General features: G+C 28.9%; 1 long non-coding RNA gene across 13 annotated transcripts; it reads right to left on the bottom strand.

Annotated features, from left to right (window-relative positions):
* Positions 1–2,328: 2,328 nt before the first annotated feature.
* On the bottom strand, positions 2,329–9,203 carry LOC110008603 (uncharacterized). 13 transcript variants are annotated; one of them, XR_016322479.1, is made up of 10 exons: positions 9,046–9,203; positions 8,801–8,909; positions 7,576–7,855; positions 7,122–7,207; positions 5,318–5,374; positions 5,043–5,123; positions 3,859–4,373; positions 3,228–3,690; positions 3,043–3,129; positions 2,329–2,931 (listed from the first exon to the last, which is right to left on the bottom strand). It is a non-coding gene; the product is annotated as an uncharacterized LOC110008603 (long non-coding RNA). The 13 variants fall into 13 exon arrangements; XR_016322473.1 differs by having other exon boundaries at positions 3,859–3,969; positions 4,079–5,118; XR_016322476.1 differs by having other exon boundaries at positions 3,228–3,650; positions 3,859–3,969; positions 4,079–5,118.
* Positions 9,204–10,458: the final 1,255 nt, after the last annotated feature.

Here is a 10,458-nt window from a genome sequence, read left to right as displayed (position 1 = left end):
ATTTTGTATTTTAAAAATTTTATTGTTAAATGAGAATAATGCAAAAAAAAAAAAAAAAGATAAATTATCAAAGTCGTCGGTGGCTGGCGGTGGTAGTCGATGGTGGCCGGTCGTGGTGATTGGTAGTAGTGACTACTGATGAGTAATAAATTAACAAAATATGGATTTATAAGATTATAATAAATTTGTTAAAGTCTGGAAAATATTTTACAGACTAAAGATAGAAAGTTATTTTCCTTAAAAATGATTTAATTTTCCTTTGATCAGGAAAATATTTTCTGTTGATTTATTTTATTGAATACTTTCAAACAATAAAAAATTATAAAAGTAAGTTATTTTACGGGAACAAATGGAGCCTGAGAGATAAAAAGTTATAGTTTTGGATGAAATGATTAAATAGTGGAAAAACTAAATTTAAGGATGAATTAGTGATTTTGTCAATAATATGAATAAATTACTAATTTCGATCCTATTTTAGAAATTGAAGTAATTCTCTATCTGGAATTTTAAAAAGATGCAAAGGAAATAATAAATAAAAGAAATTCTACCAGAAGTGAACTTTTTTTCTTTTAAAATTAATTGGTCCGAAGACAGTTTACTCGGAGCAGCAGTCATTTCTAATCTCTTAGAACGTGTATTTAGAGGAATAATGTGAAAATACGAGGAATAATGAGATTTTCGAAACATATTTAATAAAGTTTAGGATATTTTAAAATAACTTTAGTCATAATCAATTAAAAAATTATATTTTATTAGTTGATTGGATATATTTATAAAAATTATTTTTTAAACCAATTGTGTGTGGTTTGATTGTCTTCTCACTTATGTGAAGAGTGAGAGGTCTCGAGTTCGATTTTTTTTACCACAAATGTTTTCACTAATTTTATAAGTCTAGATGAGAGTTATTCCTTGTTGTATAGTGCGCAGTGTTATTTCGGCCCATCAAGCTTCTTAATGAATTAAAAAATATTTTTTAAAATAAATACGATAGATAATTAAGCATTTCAAAATTTTAAGTTTTGTCTTTACTAAATTTATTTTTTGATAAATATATATGACAATGAGACATTTGAAAATTTTTTATATTTTATTTATTAAATATTTAATTCTATTTGGATTATAATTTAAAATATTTTATTTAAGAGATAGATAAAAAAAGAAAATATATTATTTTTTCTTTATGTTTGTATGATTTGATTGGATATATTTTTTAAAAATAAATTTTTAAATAAAATATATATAATATTTTACTTAGGTGAGAGACAAAAAGAGAAGAAAAAAGTATATTATTTTTATTACTACTTTCTTCTTTATATCGATAAGATTTGATTGAATATATTTTTTAAAAAGTAAATTTTCAAATAGAATTCACATAATTAAATGTGAGATGACAAATAATTAAAAATTTTAATTTAAAAAATATTTATAATATTTTATTTATATTCATATATTGAAAGAATTGTTTGTTAGATGAGTTTTGAAAGAGTTTATTCTTAAAAATAATTTTTTATTTTCTTTTTCGTTACTGAATAATTTGTAATTACTATCATTTTAATTTAGTAAGAGATTTATATCTCACTTGCAATAAATAAATTGCCTATTGATGATTAGCATTTTTAATTTTCTTCATATTTTTTTTCTTATATTTTAATTTAAAAGAAAATAGTATTTAGGAAACTGAAAAAAATTAAAACTTTATATTTATACTTGGGTTACTTTTTAGTGTTTCAAGAATTTACGTGTATATGCATATATTCTTTTCTTTAATGTACTAGACAAGTAGTATTGATACTATTGCCATAGTACACTACAAGAAAATTGCCGAATAGCAACGAATTTCCGTTTCTAAATGAATCAAATCCGTTGCTAAAACAGTTTAGAAACAGATCAGGAACGGATCGGGTTCGTGACAACTTGGGGTGTTCGTAAATCAGTTTAGAAATGGATTTTGAAACTGTTATGGATATATCCGTTGCTAGTTTCCCATAAATCCGTTTCTAAGGTCTGACCTCATAGCAACAAATTTCGTTTTCGATCCACTTCTATTTCATCTCTATATCGGTTTCTCATCTGTCGCTAATCCTTTGCTATTTACGTTTCTAATCATTTTTATCCATTTTTATATCCGTTTTTAACATTTAAGAACAAGTACTCCTAAAATTTTACCTTTGCTAAATCCGTTTCTAATTGGTGGTTGAAAATATAGTACGTTTTGGTTCCATTTCTATTTATTCAGTTGAAAAAATTCCATTATTTTTAATATTTTAATCTTGCCATATTTCTAATTTTTAAATTTATACATTTATAATGAAATTAATTAAAATCAAATAGAGAAAGTTAACATAACATTTAAATAGTTTTAAGTATACATAAAATATTAAGACAACATAAATTTTTTCACAAATACAAACAATTGCAAGTCTTATAGGTACTAATAAACTTATATCTTTTAATACAAATCAACTAAAGTCTACCTAGATATTACCATCATCCTGAGCATTAGTGTGAGTATCTGAAGAAGTCTGTGACGAAAGATGCTGTGAAGTAGGAGCTGGCGGAACTGTAGGTGCGAAATGAGTGCGAACAAGCTCTGCAACTTGCTGCTGTAATTGCTGCTGCAACTTTTCTTGCATCAACTGTTGTTGCTGTTGCAACTCCTGTTGCATCTCCAGCTCTTCCATTCGTTGCTTTAACGTCTCCTGAATTTGAGCATCAATCACCATCTTGTTCTTGAAGGAGAGATGTAGCAGAAGCGATAGAGGTGCTGGAGTGACCAAAGCAAATAGATGCTTGTGAACCGAGACCGTATACTCGATGCTTCTTAACGCCGCCAACTTCTTGAACGAATATCTAAGTAGCGTCAACCAAGCGTGATTGATTAGATCCCTCTTCAGGTTGAGATTCAGTTTGAACTTTAGATACAACAACCTCCTGAAAGAAATAAAAACATATAATGATAAGTACTTACATTTTAACTGCTGAAATATTAGAAGAATAATATTAATTTTCAATGATTGTCAATTTACAAATGTATTCTTGGACCTTGGTTCACGAATTGCAGATCCTTCTTTCTAGTGGTGTCACCTCTAAAACCTCATGTGGAAGTGGGGGTCTCCGTAATTCAGCCTCCTAAAATTTTTACCATAGTTATTACATTATCCTTGGAAAAATAAATAACTGAGCATTAATGTAATTTGTATTAAGATAAAAAATATATATATATATACCAAACATTTTGCGTGTACTATGTGAGGGATAGAGCCTCCTGTATGTCATGAAGGACCGGCTCCTGGGCCACCAGTCTCAGTAAGGCAACTCTTGGGACATTTTTCATATTTTACTTTAGATTCAGGAGTCTCCCAATGAGGCTTCCAACTATTTCAAATATCATTTGAGATATATTTGGACTTATTTTTCCGCCTAGTGGTCCTTACTCCATGCAAAGCCTGCGTGCAGGCGGGGTATTGTGCCGCGGGGACAACTGGTCGAGAGCTGGGCCGCTCTCCTGATGAGCCCATGGCAGGGCGAAACCAGTTCGGTACGGTATGGCGAGGCTTGCCTCGGAGCTATGCGGGAGGGCTCTCGGGGCGCCGCACGGGCGCAGTGCTGCGCGAGACTCTATGCCCGTGACACTTCACTCCAAATTTTTTCTACAGAGGCCTCAATCTCCTTATCCCACACATAATGTTTCTAAATCCATAAAGAACAAATATATATATATATATATATATATATATACACAAAAATGTGCAAGTCATATGATATAGTCTATTATTAATGTACAATTTATATAATATCTTGAGGAAAATATAGTCCAAGGAGAGGAAAAGAATCGAGTATAACATCTTAAACTCTTACCAAGACATGTCCTTTGTGTCTGGAGGCACAGACTTCCATTCATAACCAGTTAGATCCAATTTCTTTATGAAAGATTCAGTAATTTTGCTTGCAAAATTATATGGCTCCAAACTAAAACAAGTAAGACGCAATCAATAGTTTTATGTAAATAAAAAACCTTCATTTTGCAGAATCAAAATGTATATACATAATAGAGTTTTTTAATATTATATATTCTTACCTTGTTTCCTACAAGGTGAAGGATTACTTGATTGCCTGTAGTTGTAGTGGAGGTAGTTGAGAATACAATACCTTCAGTTGGACTAGCAGGGGTTGATGATGATAATGGTGTACTTGTGACTGGTGTAGAACTGGATGGGCCTAAGTTAGTTGCTATAGTTAGCTATGGTGGTGGGAGTAGTTGTGCGGATTGTTGTGGTTGTGCTGATTGTTGTGGCTGTGAATCAGCAAGTGGTTCATTTTGAGCTCTCCGTGAACGTCCACTTCCACCTTCCCTCGGTGCCATATCTAGTTGCCTGAAATATAGTGCAACATCAGTGGTCCTTAACGAAGTAAATCCAGGGGTAGAAGTATACTTATGAATGCAGTTTTTTATAGATTGGCAAGCACAACCACATGGCAGATTCGAAGGGACAGAAATAACCATTACCATATGACAATGGGCCCAAATTAAACATAAATCAACTGCCAAAGGACTGAAGAATAGCCTGCTGCCACTAATTAATGAATTCTAATAACAAAGTAATTGAATTATATATATATACATATACGCATTCAGACATAGAAACATACTCATTCAAGGTCATGCGTGTAAAACACATTAAAAAGAAGAATAACTTCAGCTTCAAAATCAAAATGCATAATAAACCATCTCATGAGCTGGACAGTTAATGCAACATTTTCTGTCACAAGAACAGCAGACAATAAATCGAGGTAGTGATATCACATGACAAACCAAACACATTTAATGAGCTAACAGAACAACAGCTGAAAAGTGCTTTTATATGAAATACGAAATTCCATAAAAGGATTTCAGTTTCTAAAGGTGCAAATATGTGAAATCAAAAGAAGCAACTGAGCAATACAGTATCTGGACTCTTTGAGGGTAAAGGATTTACATCACTATACCTTCAACTTTATATTTCAAAGAGGAACCAACAAAAAGAAGAAACCTTGTGACGTACCTGCACCTTGCTTTAGAATCAATGAAATGTGACCAACATGGAACAGTTCTATTGATCTGTCACTGCTGACTCCAAACTGATCTAGTGTAAGCAGATGAATTAAGATGGGCAAGTTTCCATAGGTTTTCGAAGTAAGTCTCAACTTTTAATAAGCTAACATTGAACATCTAGGGGGAGACTAAATAGCAGTGATTTACTAGAAAACATTGAAAGGATGATTATCAAGTTTAGAACAATATATATATATATATATATATATATATTACTTGTCATACCTCATCCTCCAATGATTTACTAAGACGTGAATTTTTGGGAGCTTCAGAATTTGCCACCTGCAATAAGAAGAAATATTGTCATTTTCCCATGGAATCAACCACCAATAGACCAATAAATACAACAGCGTGAGAAGAGATATTGTAAATACCTTTGATACTGAAGACTAACGTTTAGCACAAATAAAAGCAAGTAGAGAGAAATAGCAAGAGAGATTTAATTATTGAGATTCCATAATAATGACGCGAAATAGCAATAATCAAATTTGCAGAACTATTAAGGTATGCAATAGCAAAAGTTATGCATAGTATGACTTGCATTAAAAAATGCACACACATTGTTAATGTATTTTCCAATAGTGATAATAATTTAAGAATTTAATTAATTATATTGAAATAAGAAATAACGTATTTTTTATTTATGATTTATTATAAATGATTATTTATTTATTTGAAACATTAATGCATTGTACTCATTTAGATTTTGTTTGTTTCCGTAAAATAACTTATCTTTGAAATTCCAAGAAAAATATTTTCCTTAGAAAATATTTTTCAAATGACTTATTTTCCGTTGGTTGCAATATTGAAAATTAGTTAAACATATTAAAATTTTTAACTCATAAAACTATAATAATAATAATAATAATAATAATAATAATAATATAAATTTTGTATTTTCAAAATTTTATTGTTAAATATGAGAATAATGCAAAAAAAAAATGGTAAATTGTGAAAGTCAACGGTGGCCGATGGTGGTGATTGGTAGTAAATGATAAACGGTAGTAGTAGCTACTAATGATTAATAAAATAAAAAAATAAAAATTATAAGATCAAAATAAGTTTGTCAAAGTTCGGAAAATGTTTTACGTTATTGAAAATGTTCAGTCATTTTCCTTAAAAATGACTTGATTTCCTTTGATCAGAAAAATATTTTCTATTGATTTATTTTCCTAAATGCCCCAAATAACGAAAAATTATAAAAAATATTTTTCTACAAGTTATTTTACGAAACAAATGGAGCCTTAGTATAGTGTGTTCTAAACATGTGGATATCCTACTTTTTTTTTTTAAATTGTCGTATCTCATCTCCCATGTCCATGCAACCTAGCTCGTGGTATATGAGACTACTTTATACACTAAGCTAATCAACCTATGTTTTTTTTATTACCAAGAAAAAATTAAGTGTTTTTTTTTTAAATTTATTTTTATGTCTTTTCTTATAATTAATGAATGAATTGAAATACTCTTGTTATAACTAAAAACATATTTTGGTAGTCTTGTTAAGTCATTCATTTTTGTTATACTCTAAAATTATTTCCTCTCAAAGAGAAGTTATTTAATGAAAACTACAATAAATAAAATAAAATAGGAGGTTAACTCTACGATAAAAAAAAAAAAAAAAAAGTCAGTCAACAACTTAATTCAAAATTCTAATATTTATCATTCTATAATCCAAAACATTGTCAAAAATTGTATTTCTTACACTTAGTTTCCATATAAGGCAAACTACTCTCATTTTATATATTATATAGAAGATTAGTTAATTTTTGCCGTTAGCCTAACTTAGGCTCTGTTTGTTTTCGGAAAATAACTTACATTTGAAAAATATTTTCGAAGCTTGAAAAATATTTTTCAAATGAGTTATTTTTTCTTGTTTAGTTGCAATATTGAAATTTAGTTAAAAATATTAAAAAATTTTAACTCATAAGACCATAAAAGTATTAAGAATAATAGAAATTTCGTATTTTAAAATTTTTATTGTTGAATATGAGAAGGATGCAAAAAAAAGGTAAATTATGAAAGTTACCTGTGACCGATGGTTGTAGCAGACGGTGTCGATGCCGGTGGTGGTAGTGGCCGGTGGTGGTAAATGGTGACTGGTGGTTGTAGCTACTGGTAATTAATAAATTAAAAAAATATAAATTTATAAGGTTATAATAAGTTTATTAATGGTCAGAAAATATTTTTCTTTTAAAAATAGGCTGTCATTTTCCTTAAAATGGTCTAGATTTTTCAGAATGCCCCAAACAACGGAAAATTGTGAAAAATATTTTTCTACAAGTTATTTTCTGAAAATAAATGTAGCCTTAAATTACACTAAAGTTTAGATTACAAATTTTAAAATAGTATACTCTAGATCTTAAACCATAATAACATCTTACATACTAAAATCCTAAAAACCTAAACTCAAAATCCTAAAAACCTAAAATTTAAACCGTGAATCATAATCCTAAATTCTTAGACTGGTCACACATATATACCTTTTGTCGTCGGTATTTTCCTCAAAAGGATTTCCGTAACGCTTATATTTTTCCCTTCTGTCCTCAGTGTTTTCCTCAGAAGGATTTTCAGAATACGTATATCTGAACCTTTTGTCGTCGGTGTTTTCTTCAAAAGGATTTCCGTAACGCTTATATTTTTCCCTTCTATCCTCAGTGTTTTCCTCAGAAGGATTTTCAGAGTACTTATATCTGAATCTTCTGTCCTCAGAAGTCTTATCCGCCAAGCCCATGTCCCAAAAAGTGCACGTATCTCCCATATCTGAATACATTGCAAACAAATGAAAAAAAAATAAGAAAAAATAGAAAAGAAGCATTCAAGGATTTACAAGAATTGTTAAGACATACGCAGGTATTGAACGATAATTCTTTAAAAACTTATGCTTTGGTTAACAAAGATTACTATAATTGTTCAAAAATAAAAAAAACAAAGATTATTATAATGAAGGGTCTTTTGTTCTAAAAACTAATATATAGTTCTCCCAAAAGCATATAACATGTAAATTATCATGTAGTAGAGCCACGTATGTAAAAAAGATATCCAAGTTAAACTACATTATTTTCAAATATTTCTATGCCAAATGCATCTTTTTTATGTTTTTTTTTTTTTTTTTTTTATCTCTTTCGTAAAATTGAGGAGAGGGAGTGTCCCAGTATCAAGCTCAGGATAGGTGTCTTGCTTCTGTCAGTGAGTCGGGTGCTAAAATGTTTTCAAAGTCAATCACCCAATTTGTCAAAAAGTCAGATGCTGAATTGGAAAATAAAGTATTAGCCTCATAATCATAAATGACTTACAGCGGATATGCTAAGAGATGATCCATCAAATAAAATATGGATTGTTGTTCTTTAAATAAAAAATTAAGAAATAAAAAATAAAATATTTACTAATTATTAAATTTTTTTTAAAAATGGAAAGAAAGATGATCAGTATCCAGTACAGTGGACTAATCCAGATTCAAGTTCTATAGAAGCATATTATTTGGGCCTGAATGTTGCTTGAGGGATCAGTCGGTGTAAACTGTATATTAAAAAATAGCATATTATCTATAAAAGCATTGTATTTGATCTGTTCTCTAATGGAGGGGAAAAGGAAAGATATTGATCTGCAGAAAAATATTTTAACCAATATTGCTGCAATGCACACGAAATTCTACTAATAAAAGCAATGAATAACGTTTCTAGAGAAATATTGAGATGAGAAACAAACCGTGCTGAAGAAGACTCAGAAGATCTTGTGGGATAGGAGTGTTTGGCAACTTGGAATGCCAATACATTTCAGCAGGTAGAGCAGCATTACCTGTTCCAATTACCACCACCTGCCATAAAAATTTTCGTTACTTCTTTTAGTCAGAGTTTTGATTACGCAGGAAAAAAAGAAGAAGAAGCTTGAACTGGTTAAATGTAAAGCTTCGATCTTCTGTAGAAGAAAGAGCAGATTACTATAATGCTTACAGAGAGTAAAGCTAAGGTTGCAAGGACGCGAAACTCCATTGCCATTGAAACCATCAAGCAAACACTTTGATAATGCTAATGACTTGGGTGGTAATGGAGGAATACCTATCACCCATTTATAGGACTTCTATTCCATAATGAGACAAAAAGCTATCTCCATGGGTGATAATGGAGGAATCCCTGTCACCCATCTATAGGATTTCTATTCCATAATGAGACAAAAATCTGTCTCCAAATAATAATAAGAATAAAAAGAAAAAAGAAAGTGTATGGATGTTATAAAGGCTCAACGGATAAATTCATGTCAAAAATTTTGTGGCACCCTCAAATTTTACTTTTACTTATTAAACACTTTAATTTATAAAATTGTATCAATTAAATATTTTAACTTGCATAAATTATTTTATTGAATACTCAAACTTCTAAAATTAATTTAATTATACACTTATCAGATAGTTGAAAAATATAAAAATTATTGTTCCAAATATTATACTAACCATATGTTAAGTGAATATCTTGCACATAAATACTAAAAATGCCAAAAACATGTTATTATTAGTATAAAGAGGGACACAGTATTAGCAAAATTTGTAACTTCAGGAGTATAATAAGTAACTCGCAAAGTTCAGGGTGCCACAGTTTTTCCGTAAAGTACATTGGTATATTAATGCATTTGACCATATTATAAATCAAAAGAAAATTACAGAAAAGTTGAAGTAACAAAAGGAAAATGACTTTTTCCTTTTAAAATAAAAACACTTTATGAATATTTAAAGAATTTATTAAAATAAAAAAAAAAAGATTATTATTATTATTATTAGCTAATTTGATAGCTTTGATTGCCTTGATTATTATATTAAAAAAATTAAATTTCAATTAGTACGGGTCATTTAATTATAAAAGAACAATATGGATCATTTAATACTCTCTATCCACTTTTATTTGTTGTTTAAAATTTTTACATGATACTCTTTAATTAAATCAAATTAAAAGTTTAAGGAACTAAACTTAAATCAAATTACAACAACATTAAAATTTTAAGTAACTAAAAATGTAATTAAATCACTTAAATTAAAATAAATACTCTTTAATTAAATCAAATTACATCTCTTTTTAAATACTTGCAACATTTAAAATTTCACTTCTCTTAAAAAATTATTAAATTTATCTAAATTATAATAAATTATTGAGTAAATTGATTATATTACTCTTAATTTATTGCTCATTATAATAAAATTTCACTTCTCTTAAAAAAAATATTACTCATTAAAACCATAAATATGATAAATATTTTAAAATATAATATTTTATTAAATGTGACAAATATAAAAAATGGAGATTGTAATCCTTATCTCATTTAATTACTCAAATTCAACAATTGTTTTCAACAAATTTGTTGTAGATCTATAGAGA

The sequence above is a fragment of the Jatropha curcas genome, chromosome 9, assembly GCF_041381405.1.
Source record: "Jatropha curcas cultivar XTBG-Jc1 chromosome 9, XTBG_Jcur_1.0, whole genome shotgun sequence".
Classification (NCBI taxonomy): domain Eukaryota; kingdom Viridiplantae; phylum Streptophyta; class Magnoliopsida; order Malpighiales; family Euphorbiaceae; genus Jatropha; species Jatropha curcas.
This window is presented reverse-complemented; position numbering and strand designations above follow the sequence as displayed.